The following is a 15,875-nucleotide window of genomic DNA, read 5'->3' as shown; positions in this document are numbered from 1 at the left end:
GAAGAGCCATGAGAATATTGATGAAATAGTACTACCACATGTGAATAAGAATTTGCCAGGCTGAAGGAAAATCATAGGAAAAAGCAGGACAGGAGTGTAGATGTTTCACCTTGAGCAGGTTTACGGTAGGAAGGGTCGGGGGAGGAGAAACAGCATCGGATCTGCATTAGAAAGAAAACCTTCGTTGACAGCAAAAAGATAGCTTTGCAAAGAGGAAAACAAAACCAGTTAGGGGACAGTGATTAGAAGAATGAGTGGGCCCAGACAAGGGGCATGGGCAATGGAAACCAACAGGACACTTCTAGGCAGAACAAATGAGAATTTTTTTAGTCAACTGCGTACAAGGAGTGAAAAGAAGAAACAGTCCAAAGAAGGCCCATTTCCCAGATAGGTTTACTGAAAGATGAAGGAAGAATAAAAGATTTAAAAGTGGTTAAGTAACAAATTCAGCTTTAAATATGCTGTATTAATAACAGCCCATTAAAGATGTCAAGCCTATGTGAAAGTCCCTAACACAGAGATATTAGATAAAATCACTGTAATAGAACAACAATCCCACTGCAATGGGGTAATTAATGGGAAGCAGAAGTCAGCAAATGGGACAGAGGTTTATTCTTACATCTACCTATTTTGTGTTTTGTCCCTAGCCTTGCTATTAAACATAAGGTGCCACCTGAAGTTGATCACAGATCTAAAAGCAACTCCATGTAGTATAAAGTCACAATAATTAAAATACTCAGTAAAATTAAACAGGTTGAGTGCTGCCTGGAGAGGCTCTCATGGAGATTCATGAACTGTAATTAATGAATGCTGCCATTTTTTAATTTCTCAGATGTCTGTTTACTTTTGGATGATTACATTTGTAAAACAAACACAGAGGCATATTTTCTACAAGTTATACATATCTTAGTCAAGGATCAAGTATGGGAATATTTGAGAAACTGCTTAAGTTTAACAAGGAAAAAAACCAGCCTGGCCTGGTGAAGTATCGTTAGGAAGAATTCGAAGCACAGGCACTCACCAGGGGTGGGGCGGGAGAGGGCACACGCTCACTTCAATCACCTGAGACACAAGCCACCTGCATCCCAAGTTACAGCCTGGACTGAGCCCCATCAAAACGAGGGCAGCTGGAGGAAAACCTCCAAGGGCACAACGAATGACACGCACAATATTAACTGGCTCAGAAGGTAAAGAATCCGCCTGCAGTGCAGGAGACCCAGGTTCAATCCCTGCATCGGGAAGGTCCCCTGCAAAAGGGCACGGCAACCCACTCCAGTATTCTTGCCTGGAAAATCCCACGGATAGAGGAACCTAGCAGGCTACAGTCCATGGGTCACAAAGAGTTGGACACAACTGAGTGACTAACACTTTTCAATGATTATAAAGATTTAAGATAAGAATAATACAAAGAAACAAAAAGAATGAAGATGAACTATAAGGGACAAATTTTTAAATGTTTGCTGTTCACCCTCTGGGCTTAGATTTAAATGTCATACTGGTGTACCAATTTCCTAAATAATTTAATAATTAATAATCTTATTGTAAAATTAATTTTTCTGAATGAATATACTAAAGGTTGCTAAAAGAAGAATCAGCAAAGTCCTCTAGTTGACACGTTTTTTGTCTGCCAGCATATATTTTCCTTTCTGTAACAGTACTCTGATTTCCGAAGGAGAATGTACCCGGGCAGGTGGGATAATCCCCCTTCTGCCTAACCAGAGTCACCTCCATGGCATATCAGCTGTTTCAAAAATGGGAGAGGACCCAAGTCAGGCTAACAACAGCTCTAGGACTTCTGTTGGAACCACAGACAGAAAAAAGAAAAAAAGGTCTTTCTTTGCTGGACCTGAACTTGAAGCTGGGAGTAGTCAGTCTGGAGCCTGCCTTCCTGCTAAGTCACTGCAGTCGTGTCTGACTCTTTGCAACCACTCAGACTGTATCCCACCAGGCTCCTCTGTCCTTGGGATTCTCCAGGCAAGAATACTGGAATGGGTTTCCATTTCCTACTCCAGGGGATCTTCTCGATCCAGAGATCAAACCCACATTTCTTACATCTCCTGCACTGGCTGGTGGATTCCTTACCTCTAGCACCACCTGGGACCCTGCCTGAGACTTAAACTAACAGAAAAGGAAGCACAGCCAGAAGACAGAATCCTGATGATACTGGCTCCTTGTGACCCCTGATCCAGCACTCTGAGCCCAGCTCTGATTACAGACCAAATCAATCAATTCCCTTTTCACTTGATTGCAACATATTTCCCAAATTAACTGAACAAAAATTGACTTAACTGAAGACCTACTGTATAGCACAGAGAACTAGACTCAATATTTTGTAATAATTTATAAGGGAAAAAGAACTGAAAAAGCATATATATATATCTGAATCACTGCACTGTACACTTGAAACTAACACAACATTGTAAATCAACTCTATGCTTCAATTTTCCTTAAAACTGAGTTAATAACATTCTGAGAGATAAGAATAATATAATACAAACCACATATACCAACAATAATAACCAATAATTTTGTCAGCAACACAAATAATAAGTTACTTTAAAATAGCAGTTCCCAAACTGGTCTCCAGTCCACTTACTTACATGCTTAATTATTGAGAATTCCAAACAACCTTTGTTTACGTGAGTCACATCTATTAATATTTACCATATCACAAATCTAAAATGTTTACTCGATTCAATTAACTTAACAAATCCATTACATATTAATATAAATTTTATGAAAAATAAGTATTTTCTAAAACAAAAAAATCAATATTCAGAATGACATTTTTGTTTTTGCAAATTTTTTTAAGGTCTAGCTTAAGAGAAGACAGCTGGATTCTCGTAAGTGCTGCTGCATTCAATACATTGTGATGTTTAATGTTCATGAAGAAAATATGCCTCACACAGATAAGTAATTGGAAAAGACAGGAATATTTTAATGGCCCTTTTATATAATGATGGCTGTTCATCTTTTATTCAATGCAAAACGCAACAAATGGCAATTCCTAAAAGTTAGTTGCAATGTGGAATCTGAAACTGTATCAATGAACTTCTTGGCTCTGTTACACAAAAATCCACTGGTCCATATTACACTTCCAATGGCTCTTCTACCCACAAATGATTTGTAACATCATGCCTTGGTCATCTAGAAAAATACTGGTTCAGTGAGTTACACAGACCTTCCCAGGGTTGACACATTTCTTATAGAATATGTTTTTAAAAAATCACATTCCTAAATATCATCACCAATCTCATCAGAAAAATATTTTAAGTACTTGGAAGCTGGCAAGCCCATGGTGACAGGTACACGTTTTCCAGAAATCTAATTTTCACTTGAAAGACTAGATTCTTATCACTGGTAGCAACCAGTTATTATCCTTGAATGGCAGGCTCATTTCACTCATTTTCAAGGAAAATGACTGCCAAATATCCAAGTCTAAGTAATGACAGCTTATTATTCTTTTAAGTAAAAATAAAAGTGGTGTTCCATTTAAAAAGTGGCGAGTTGTTTTGCTAGAGATGAACTTTGTACGTTGATGTGCAGAAGAACTTTATGCACACCTCAATTTTTTAAAATATTTATTTATTTACTGTTGTTGTTTAGTGGCTAAGTTATGTCCGACTGCTTGTGACCCCACGGACTGTAGCCCCACCAGGCTCCTGTGTCCGTGGGATTTCTCCAACAAGAATACTGGAGTGGGTTGCCATTTCCTTCTCCTGGGGATCTTTCCCACCCAGGGATCGAACTCTATAGTCTCCTGCATTAGAAGGCAGATTCTTTATCACTGACCCACCAGGGAAGCCCAATTTATTTATTAACTTATTTAACATTTATTTGGCTGTGTTGGGTCTTAGTTGCGGCATGCAGGATCTGCTGCGGTGAACAAGACTCATGCTGTGTGGGCTCAGCAGCCAAGCAGGTGGGCTTTACTCTGTGCGCAGCACGCAGCACATAGCGCATTGGATCTCAGTTTCCTGTCCAGGGAATCGAACCTGTGTTCTCTGCACTGCAAGGCAGATTTTTAACCACTGGACCATCAGGGAAGTCTCTACACATTTATTTAATCATACTGAAAAGACATGCACTCCAGGGTAGAGATTTTAAAAATTAAAACATTTTACTGCTTTACCAAGGAAATTTTAAAATGAAATTGGCATTTTTTTTTTCAAATGCTTAACATGTGTTTGGTACCACTGCCTTGATTCAAACTAAGGTGCCAGCAGTTTACCCACCACTGCTTCCTCATTATCAGGGCAAATGCCAACACAGCAACAGTGCACATAATGTCTGTTTTATTATAAGAATGATTTTGGTTTCATGAACCCCTAGAAGGGACATGGGGATCCCCAGGAGTCAGTCAATCACACTTTGGAAAACACTGTTTTAAAAGACTGTAAAGTAGGGTGGATTTTAATAACTGGAAACTGAAAAATACATTTCATAAAACCTCAAATTGAAGAAGACTATCAAGTCATCAAGCTTATTCTTTCAAACAGGGGCTATACCAGAATTCCCCCGCAGGTCACACCAGCCCTACTAAATCTATACTGAGTGCGGCCCTAACTTTAAAAGCACCCAAAGTCTGAGGTGCTATCAATTTCACAAAGCGCTGATGTAGTCTGTACTAGGCTACATGCTGCACTTTACAAATTACCAGAAAGACAGTGGAACAAACTACAATGTCATGGATATAAGAAACTATTAAAAAGACTAATTACATAGAAACTGTGCCATCTTTCTTATTATTAGCTAGTTGATTGATTTCAACATCTGCACACATAAAATTCTTCCTTCAACTAGTTTTGGTAGACCTGTATGACATAGCTGCACCAAGTGTTACTTTAAACAGTAATTCCTCTTTATCTCATCACATTAAGCACTACTTTCAGTTGTCCTCTCATCAGATGATTCAATTATTACAATGACTGGCCACCTGATATCAAATGCTCCAGAATTCACTAGTGAATGCCACAGATAAATAACCTTAACCCAGTCTTACATTCAGAAATACATTTTGAAAAACGTAAAAGATCTGAATTACACACATTCATCTACATTAAGATTAAAAAAGATTATACCTTACTCATACCAAAGACAAATATTCAGTAGAAGTCCTTTTTGTTAAAACATCATAAAGAAGATTTGCATTCTAAACACGCAAATTAGGGGTTGATGAATTTTAAGTAAATTACTCTGGTGCTTCAAGGACTGCAAAATAAAGCTTATACCGCATCAAAACAAATGAAGCAATAAAGATAAGCATACTAACATATCCAAACGCTTTAAAATCAAGAGGTTCTTTTTTTTAAAAAACAAAAAAATATATAGATTCCAATGCCTCCTCCACTCCATTCTCATCCTGAATCCGTGTTTGGGGGATGGGACGTGCAGAAGGGACAAAAAATATTCTGTTGTGTTTTTTTTTAAATAGCTCGTCCAGATGCAACTACTAGTAAACCAGCACTTGTGAACTATTTCAGGTAGTGTAACTGGAGAACTGATCATGCTCTCCTGGATGATCTCTAAAGAACTGCTAATGGGGCTTCCCTGATGATCCAGTGGTTAAGTAAGAATCCGCCGTGCAGTGCAGGGAACACTGGCTTGACCCCTGATCCAGGAAGATCCCACATGCTGCAGGGCAACTAAGCCCATGTGCCACTGTTACCGAAGCCCACGTCTAGAGCCTGAGCTCAGCCACAAGAGGAGCCCCGGCCACGAGAAGCCCTTGCACTACAACCAGAGAAAGCCTGGGCCCCTCAACAAAGACCCAGCGCAGCCAAAATTAAATAATTCATGTTTAAAAGAAGAACTCATTGCTGCTGCTGCTAAGTCACTTCAGTCGTGTCCGACGCTGTGTGACCCCATAGACGGAAGCCCACCAGGCTCCCCTGTCCCTGGGATTCTCCAGGCAAGAACACTGGAGTGGGTTGCCATTTCCTTCTCCAATGTGTGAAAGTGGAAAGTGAAAGTGAAGTCGCTCAGTCATGTCCGACCCTTAGCGACCCCATGGACTGCAGCCTACCAGGCTCCTCCATCCATGGGATTTTCTAGGCAAGAGTACTCGAGTGGCTTGCCCTTATTGAACAACCGTCTCATAGTGTGTAAATTAACCTCTGAGAGTATTCTCAGGAACCAATGACGTGACCAGTTAATTGTTGCCTACAAAATGTGACTGTTTCCAAGCAGATCAACCCCCTATGAAGACCAAATTCCCACTGGGAGTATAGTTGCAAAGTTCAGCACCTAACCCAAGTCATTAGTCTTTAAAAGGAGCCCAAGTAAGCATTTTAGAATATGTTAAAATATCAACTTCCTATTTAGGATAGCAATGATAAACCAACTTCTCAGCAGGGGAAATACAGCTTCCTAAAACCTGCTACCAGACAACTCAAATGAATTGAAAAATGAAGAAAGGTTCAAACAGGAGACAGAGGGACCGACTTGGAAGCAAAAGAAATATGGCAATACCTTCAAGGAACCATGTGAATGTGTATATCACTGTATTAAAGAATGTAAACCTGACACGGTGAAACAGTTAAAAAATTTTAAAAAGAACTCAGAGGACCCTATACCTCAACCATTTTGGAACTCTGACCCAGTTGCACCCCAAGCCAACTGAGTCACAATTTCTGCAAGTGTGATCCAGCCATCAGTATTTTGCAAAACTCCCCAAGAGATTTCAAAACACAACCAAGGTTGGGAATCACTGCCTTAAACCTTGAGAGTTAAAACAACAACAACAAAAAGATGAACCCCACACAGTAACAAGTTTTCCAAAATGCAAACAATTCTCATTTAAAATGTAAATAATGAAGTATAGACTTTAAATTTAAAGGTATTTAGAATTATCAACAACTTTAAATTAAGATGTAAAAATAGACTCCTTACAGTATGTAATAACTATATGACCTATGATATAATTTACAGTAGTAAACAATCTTAAGTTATAAGATTCTGATGATCTGCCATCTCAGTTCTACATAGGTAAGTGCTACCCTAGTTTTTATCCACTCTCATGGTTAAAACAAATTTTCCTGGATGCCAAGTACACCATGTAATAGTGTCAAGGTGACACAACCTAAAATACTTTGTTCCTGAGAAGCTGGAATTTAGCCACATTTCCTATCACCAAAATTACACATTTTAGGATGGGGGGAAAATATCCAAAAATTCTAAATATGACTCATTACTAAGCATATGTTTTGGCATATTATCTATGCTAACAGTACTCAAAGTTGCTCAAATGAATAATATCTAGACATATTTGTCAACTGCTTGAATTTCTCTTCTTTTTTGATTTTTTTTTCTCTTTTTAAAACAAATCTTCATCAACTGTAGAGCAAAAAAATCCAAAATTTAATAATTTAACAAAATGGTATTAAATTCTGGGTTAGGTTTATCTAACTCCTTTAACTTTGGTGTAGAAAACAATAAAATCAATCGAAACCATTTCCATCAGATTAGTTTTACACATAATAGTCACTTTTAATCATCACTAAAGCAAAACAAAAATTTCTGCCTAACGACACAATCTTGTAGGGTACAAAAATAAAGGAAATCCAAACATGTACAAAGAGCACTGAAATGACTAACATGGTCACTGAATGAAAAAAACTGGGAAAAAAAAAAAAGCAGCATAAGCTAGAGGGGGACACAATAGAACTAAGTTTACACATAAGAAAAATAATGTATGTTCTCACCAAAATGGACAAAATTTTAGATGAAATTAAATATGCATTTTACATATAATGAGGCAGATCCTATAGGGTTAACTGCCCTGGTAGAGGCTTCAGCAATTCACAGCTCAATTAGAATAGCGTCTAAAGATGTTACTATAACACCAACTCAATCAGAAAAAAAAAAAACAGCTTCCAAGCCAGAAAGCTGGAGTGTGACTGGACAGCATAAATTAGTTTAACACTTGGGTGGGGGTGGGGGTTGGAGGGGAGGATCTGAAGGGGAATGCAGAAAAATAAATTCACATACAAATGGTAAAACAGCTCAACTAAAATGTGGCTTAAGAAAGTGAAGCACAGGTTTTTATAAGCAAATAAGACTTGCTGCTTGCCAGTATAAGCAGAATTGCTTCGAACAGCAAAGCCATCGAGAAAGGTCAATGATGCATATAAAACTTATTTCAAAAAACTTCACAGTGACTTTCTCAGCACAGGTTTTCATTAAATCTGAAATCGACTTGCAGTTTTTCTAAGCTTAAGATATACAACTAAGGAACTTAACAAAGAAGTTTCTACATAGGCACTTAATTAAAAAATTAAGACGCAATACCTCTTTAAAGCAATTCCCCCAAAAACCTGGAAAGCAAAGAAAAAGCCACTTCTATTAACAGACTCACAAAATGTTATATCAATTTTCTCTAGACCTACATAATTCATCACCTCCCTTAGACCTAAACAGACTCCAAATTTTAAACGCCTGGCCTACCTGTATTATATTTGTACTGTAACAAACCCATTTAAGAAAGTAAAATCGTAACATTAACGAAGAAACATTCATTTAAAAAATCATACTTTAAGATGATAATGATATCAGTCATTTACAACTTGAAATGTCAAGTACTACTCATATCCGAACTTCCCAAAAGAGAAAATAAATCCTCTAGCAGAAAAAGAAAAGCTGCACACTAGCATTCCCCAAGCTGAAATAAATTTGGTCTAAGTACAACATAGCAAAGATAACGTATGCAAACTGCAATAAAAATTACTGAAATGCAATGGACTAAATCTAGTAAAGTTCGAAAACGCATTTATTTCTGTATTTTCTATTGGGACTAAATAGTTTCTACCAGAAAAAAAGTACTGAACCTACTTTTTAAACAACCTGAGACTGAAGGGATGCTAAGTCTTGCAAAAGGCAAAGGTTCTTAAAATCAGCCAAGACAACGTGCCTTCAGAAACTCAATCCAGACTAATTAAAATGACTCCCCATTATATCTACTACTCCTAAATAAACCAGCAGTTTCACCTTAAACTACAGCCCCAAAACTAAAGGCATCAAGAAACTAAATTCAAAATAAACTATTTGGAAACAGGCAAAGACACTTATTTTCAAAAATTTTACTACGTTTTTCAAGGGGGAAATATTAATAATCATCAATTTTCAGTATTTTTTTTAAACCTCTCTATATTGCCCCCCCCAAAAAAAAATCTTTCAAGTTAACGACACACACCCACTTCTTCGAAAATCTCAAATTCAGCTTGAGAAATCACAAGAGCAGTTTGGGGCTTGAGATGGAGCCACCGCCCTACACAGCGTACACCGATTTCACGCTCAATACTTGCAGTCGGAGCAATACAATAAGTTGGCTCTTATTTTTCACTACGAGTGCGGGGCGGGTGGAGGGGTGGAGGCGGGCTGGTCAGTTAGGTGCTAATAATGTTCCCTGCACACCGCCATCACCGATCCACGGTACTCAAAAGAGTAAAGTCAACAAACCAAAGCCAGAAACACGAACTGGAGTGACACAACCAGGAAGAGAAAATAAGGGACAAAGAGAAACAAGAAAGCAGCTGCTCGGGGAAAGAAATGGAGACAGACCATTCACAACTTTCACTCAGACCGAAGGCCGCCCGCTGCCGCCGGGGCCGACACGCTCGGCCGCGAGGGACGGGAACTACCTCAGGACAACAAAGAGCGGCGACGGCCGCGGCAGCACGCGCAGCGCGGGCTCCCCTCGGTTGCGCCGCGGGCGGCTCGGGCCGCAGGACCGCCTCCGGAGCCCGAGGGCCGCCAGGCGCCGCGGCCCGCGCCGGTTCCCCGGGCCGGGCCTGCCGGCTTCCCGCGCGCGCTCGCCGCCTTCGGGAGCCCGCCCCGGGGCGGGGAGGCCGCGGGCGGGGCGCGCGGGGCGGCCCGGGAGACGGGGAGGGGGACATGGCGCGTTACCTGGGCCCGGGCGGCGGCGAGGGGCTTCCGCTCTCCCGCCGCGGCTCGTCCGTCCGCCCGGAGGGCCCTCGCCCCCCGCCCCGAGGCGTCGGGGCCCGGCCGCCCGCTCCTCGGCGCCGCGCCGCTGCCCGCGAGGGCCCGGCCGCCTCCGCGCTCCCGGGCCGCCCCGCGGCAGGGCCGGGGCAGGGGGTGCCCCTCTCGCGGGGCGCCCGGCTCCCCTCACCCGCTCCCGCCCCCTTGGGCGGCCGCGGAGCCGAGGGGAGGGCGGGCCGGGGGCCTCCGGAGGTCAGAGGGCGGCTACGAGCGCGGGCTCCGCCACTCGAGCCGCTCCGTTACCGCGGCGGCGGCGGCGGCGGCGGCGACGACCAGGGCCGTGTTGTTGCTGCCAACTTGTCGGGAGGACACTGAGCATGCGCGCGCGGAGACCACATCCGGGTAACTTCAGGGTTTGGCCCTCTTCTCCCCCGCCCGCCCCGCGCCGCTTTCCTTTCTCTTGCTGCCCCCGCCCCGCACCCCCGCCGGAGTGACGGGAGGGTCGCTCTGCGCAGGCGCCCGCGGGCCCGCGCCGGCGGCCGGGAGCTCCGGATCCCGGCCTCGTCCCGGGCCCCGGCGGAGTCCGCTGCCCGCAAAGGTCGGGGGAGCGGCTGCTCCGTGGGCGTCCCTTTGCCACAAAGTACCCAAACAGCGCGGGAGAGCTCGGCGTGTTATTGGGTGTCTAGTAAGTTTATAAGGAACGATCAGGCGGGCCTCGTTTTTTGTTTTTTTTTTTTGAGGACCTGCGTGGCCGCAAAAAATGAGACTTTTTAACAGCTTGCTTTGGGGAGAACGTAGCTATAGCGGGTTATTTGGGAAAGAAACTGGGGTGACCGCACCTTCCCTCTCCGCCAGTCCTGGGTCCCTAGATCCAGAGGTGTCTAAACTCTCGAGATGCCTTCTTAGGTTGAGCAGGACAGATCATGGAACCACAGATTTGAGAGCCTGAACAGGTGTTATAGTTCCTGAATGGTACCTGTTGGAAGAGGTTTAGGCGGAACCTCGGACTTGGAAGGGACTTTTGGGGTCCTACAGCACACCTGTTAAGTAGGTTACCTGCTGAGTAAAGGAAAGGTGTAAACCCCACTTTTGACCATATACTTGTGTTATTTGAAAATTTTACAAGATGAATGCATTTACTCGATGTTTCTAAAGTTTCAGAAAACACATACTGTTTACATATATTTTTTTTCTCACCAACCAGGAAATATTTCTGTTGGGGGTCCCACCAAGATTGCTATTGGAAGGTTCTAAAGTCATTTCTTAAGTCTTGTCGCTCAGAATCTGTCTTCTCCCCCAACTGGGTTTTACTCCCAGGGCCCTAACGCCATCCTGTGCTCTTTCCTTTTCTGCCCAACAGCCTCTAAAACTGTCATCTTCAAACTGGTGTTCCCTGGGCTTTATGAAGACTTTCTAAGACCATTTTTAAGGTGTTCATTTCCAGATGCCTCACCAGTATGTGTTCTGTGGTCTAAAATTGCTCAGCTTGGGACTTCCCTAGCCATCCAGTGGTTAAGCCTCCAGGACACAGGTTCAATTCCTGGTGAGGGAACTAAGATCCTGCATGCTGCATGGGAGCAGAGTTGTTTTTTTTTTTTTTTTTGCTCAGCTTAAGAAAGCACCTGAAGACACAGCATCCCCTTTCAAAACTGTTCACCTCCCACTGTACAAACCCAAGTAAAAACTCACCCATTACTCAGACGCATAGATCCAAGATGTAGAAAACCTCTAGGACAATTCCGAGGAACATTCAGAAATTGGTGCCCTACTAAAAAATGACTCAGAACAAATGGGTTATAAGTTATCTTACAAGTCAGGTGGCTTGCAGTTCTTTGTTATCAACAAAATTGAAGGAAACTTTACGTGACTTGATAACTGATCACCATGTGATTCTTGGGCTGTATACTCGGAAGAACTAAGAGAACTGAGTAATATTGCTAAATGTAAACTTCTTCCATTCCTGTCTCAAGTAGTTACCTATACACATGCATCTTGTCACCTTTGCTGTACTCTATGGGGAGCAAATCACCAGTCCCACCCCCATTCAAGGGAAGGAGACCACACCGGGCATGTATTCCTGGAGGCCAGATCCTGTAGGGCCACATTAGAGTCTGTCTGTTTACTCATGCAAGGGACAGTTCCTATAAGCTCAGCCTCCCCAGAATTTCTTCGGATTCCTTTCAGGTCCTGGTTTAAGGGAAACCTGACTTCCCTGGGGCACTGTTTCCCCTTCACCTCTCAAGTAGTAGGTCCTGTTTGTTCAACCATGAGCCTCCAAGACTGGGCTTGGAGGTGAGGTAAGCATCCTGCTTGCACTTGCACAGTGTGTCTAGACCATCCTCTCTCCTCCCTTTAAATCTTGTCATCCAGTGTCCCTCATCTGTGCTCACATTGCCTGTCATTTTTTCATCATTTGCTCTCATCAGGCCCTCCAACACCATTTCAGTCCTAATCCTAGGCCGTAATCCTACAGCATGTAAACTCCGCCTTCCCTAACCTCTCAGTTCCTTGACCTCTCCTCCGAGCATCTAGTCGTACCCTCACTGCGCTCTCATTCCCTTGGCGTAATCACGGGAGCCTCGTCAAACTTGGCAACTTTCTTCATCGTCACAATGTCAAACACCTCACTCTGAACACTGCTTCCCGTTTCCGTATTTCCCTGTAGTACTCTAACTCCAACACTTCTGCAACCCAGTTACCACTCTCCCAATCCTTCAAAGCGAGCCACTCAGTTATGGCCGACTCTTTGCGACCCCAGGGACTATACAGTCCATGGAATTCTCCAGGCCAGAATAGTGGAGTGGGTAGCTGTTCCCTTCTCCAGGGGGTCTTCCCAACCCAGGGATCAAACCCAGGTCTCCCGCACTGCAGGCAGATTCTTTACCAGCTGAGCCAGTCCCATCCCCACCCAACTTAAATTCCTGGCCAGTCATCCCACAGTCACTCTCTTGCACACACTCTCAGCCCTCTTCCCTCTTCCATCTCATCGTGCTTACTGGGCAAAACCACAGCCCAGATTCAAGCCCACTCTCCATCTGTTTCATGTCAGCCCCGTGCATCTGAATGTGGCTGAAGAAGAACACAGTCACTAACGGGCTTCACTTTGATTTCATCACCGTGAACTGCCCATGGGCCCTTGGTGCTGCCCAGGAATCCTCCTTCCCTCCTCTGTTCTTCTAGATGTCAGACCTTCTCTGTCCTCCAACCTGTACCCTCTTCCCTCCCACCCTCACTGATTCACGACCTTGCTTCCTACTCCACTGAGAACGTTGAGCCAATGAGACAGAAACTTGCACAGCCTCTTGCTATCTCATCTACCCATAAACCACACACTAGCCTCTGTAACCTCTTCTCCACCCTCCCTTCCATCACATAGGTGAAGTTTCCATGCTCCGAACTGAAGCTAGTGCCCCCGCTAAAGGCAGGAGACCCCAATATTGTCTTGTTTAATCAAGACGATCAGCATGACTCCACCAGCTGTTCCCCATCCTCTTTGATCAGTGTTTCCCTCTCTACTGGCTGATTCCCATAAGCTTATAAACAGCTCTTACTTCTCCAGTCCTGCAAAATTTCTATTTGATTCACTTCCACTAGCAATAACCTTCCCACTTTTCTGCTTCCTTTCCAACAAAACTCCTAAGAGTTTCCTGTGCTGTCTCTTGTTCTTCTCCCACTCTAGAGCAACAGAACACGTACCATATGGTACAATTAATATAAAGATCAAAAGCATGCCAAATGTGTATGTTACGACTGTACACATATGTAATAGAATCATACCAACACACATGAGATTACATATGTGTGTATTTTTTGTCTTGAGCTGAGAGGGTCTCCCACACCATCTTAAACCCCCTCCATTCATGCTTTCATCCTTATCACTTTATCAAAACTGTTCTTGGTGAGGTCAACAGTGAACTTCACATTGCCTAAGTCCAATGACCTATTCTCAATTATCATCTTAAATTGACCTGTCTGTAATAGCTGACACAGCTAACCACTTGTTTCACCTTAAAAAAAAAAAAAACCTGCCCGCTCTTGCTTTTCCTCCTCCTCACCTCATCAGATCCTTCATTCCCTGACTTCTTTCTTTTTTGTTGATTCCATCTCTTCTCCCAGACCTTGAAATGGCCCAGGGCTCATTCCTTGGATTTCTTCTGTTTTCTGTATCTGCTCACATTTCACTGGTGATCTAATCAGGTCTCCTGACTTGCAGTACCCTGTAAGATATATGATATCATCATATAGGATGACAACTCCCAAATTTATATCTTTATCTCCAACTCCTCATCTGAACTCCAGATGATGATACCAGCAGCCTGCTACACATCTTCTCCCTCAGATCTCTTCAGCCCAACAACTTCCCTATCTCTGTTGATGACACGTCCATCCTTGAAGTTGCTCAGACCAAAAGCCCTGGAGTCATGCTAGACTTCCCTCTTTCTTATCCATCCCATGTCTAGTCCAGAGTCAGAGTATCCCTTACCACCTCCACTGGTCCCCTGGTCCATTCCACCATCACCTAATGCTAGAGTTAGTCTTCTCAAAGCTCTCCCTGCTTTCATGCTTGCCCCTTCGAGTCTATTCTCAGCATAACAGCCAGAGTGATCCTCCTAAAATATACATCTGCTTCAATCCTTTCTGTGGCTCCTCATTTCATTCAGCCTGGAAGTCTATATCCTTAAAATAGTCTGCAGGGTTCTGTGAGATCTGCACCACGGCCACACTTCTGATCCTTACCTCTCTGATCTCATCTTCTGTCCCTCCTCTCCTGGATGACTCTGCTCTGGCCTTACTGACCTCCGCCCTGACCTCAGAAGACACCAGCCAAGCTCGCAAGGTAGGACCTTTGCATTAATTCTTCCCTCTTCTTGCCACCCACTTCCCCAGATATCTGCACTGCTAACTCCCTCACCTACTTTAGTCAAATACCATCTTCTCCCTGAGGCCCACCCTGATCTTTTTAAAATCACAACCTATTCTGAACCCTCACTGTAAACCCCAGGTCCCCCTTCCCCTGCTCTGCCTTCCCATAGCTCTTATCTTCTAACAGTAGACTGTACTGTCTACTTATGTGTTATGTGTACTGCTGATTGTCTGTCATTTCCCCCTGGAATGTAGGCTCCACAAGAGCAGAGATTTGTCTGTAGTGTTTACTAGTTTATCCCAAGTGCCTAGAGTTCCTATTGCCATGGAGGAGGTACTCAATAAATATTTGTTGAATGAATGAACAGAATATTTCATGCTTCTGTCCATACAAATGTAAACTAGAAATAGAGTTGACTCTGAACCCTATTTTATTCCAGCAAAAATATTTTACACTTTAACAGTTGTTTTTTTTTAATTGGAGGATAATTTCTTTACAAAGTTGGGTTCGTTTCTGCTGTAATTTTAATAGTTGATCAAAATTCATGATATGTAATTTAGATGAATTAGATATTCAAAATTGAACCAAAAATAACAAAATTGTATTGGTAATACAATCAAGATAAATGTTTTAAACATAGGGACTCAAAGCTTTTTTAAATTTTTTATAAGGAAATACAATAGGCTGATCAATAAAAGACTTTGCAGCCTAAAATATCACATTAAAATGTTCAGGGGCAAGTGGAATAGAAATACAAGATAAGGAGAAAAAGAATTATGTTAAATTTCTCTTAAAGAATTGCTTGTTCATGTTTTTTTTAAGTGGATGCTAGATACATCATGGTATTTAGATTCCCTTGGATACATTTAAAGAATGATGTAACAATCTTATTTTTAAATGGCAATACCTATAATATGCCAGAAATAACAAACTTTGCCATTATTTAAACTTAAGATGAAACGTTTTACATATGACCTTTAAAAATACAAGAAGAAACATAATTTGTCAAATTTCTTTTAGGAGGTAAGTAAGAAATTTGAAGAGAAGCAAAAAGCAAAGGAGAAAAGGAAAGATA

At 42.6% G+C, this 15,875-nt stretch overlaps 1 protein-coding gene across 2 annotated transcripts in view; it reads right to left on the bottom strand.

Annotated features, from left to right (window-relative positions):
- SMAD4 (SMAD family member 4) overlaps window positions 1–10,043 on the bottom strand; it is a 54,091-nt gene extending 44,048 nt beyond the window's left edge. For both annotated transcript variants that reach the window (XR_008684704.2, XM_055417376.2), the window contains exon 1: window positions 9,904–10,043. The gene's annotated coding sequence lies outside the window, so the exon portion shown is untranslated. The remainder of the gene's footprint in view (window positions 1–9,903) is intronic.
- Between the last annotated feature and the right edge of the window lie 5,832 nt (window positions 10,044–15,875).

Source organism: Moschus berezovskii, chromosome 28 (assembly GCF_049115385.1).
Source record: "Moschus berezovskii isolate FMDL1 chromosome 28, NW_MosBer_1.0, whole genome shotgun sequence".
Lineage (NCBI taxonomy): Eukaryota > Metazoa > Chordata > Mammalia > Artiodactyla > Moschidae > Moschus > Moschus berezovskii.
Note: the sequence above shows the minus strand (reverse complement) of the source record. Positions and strands in the feature narration are given on the sequence as shown.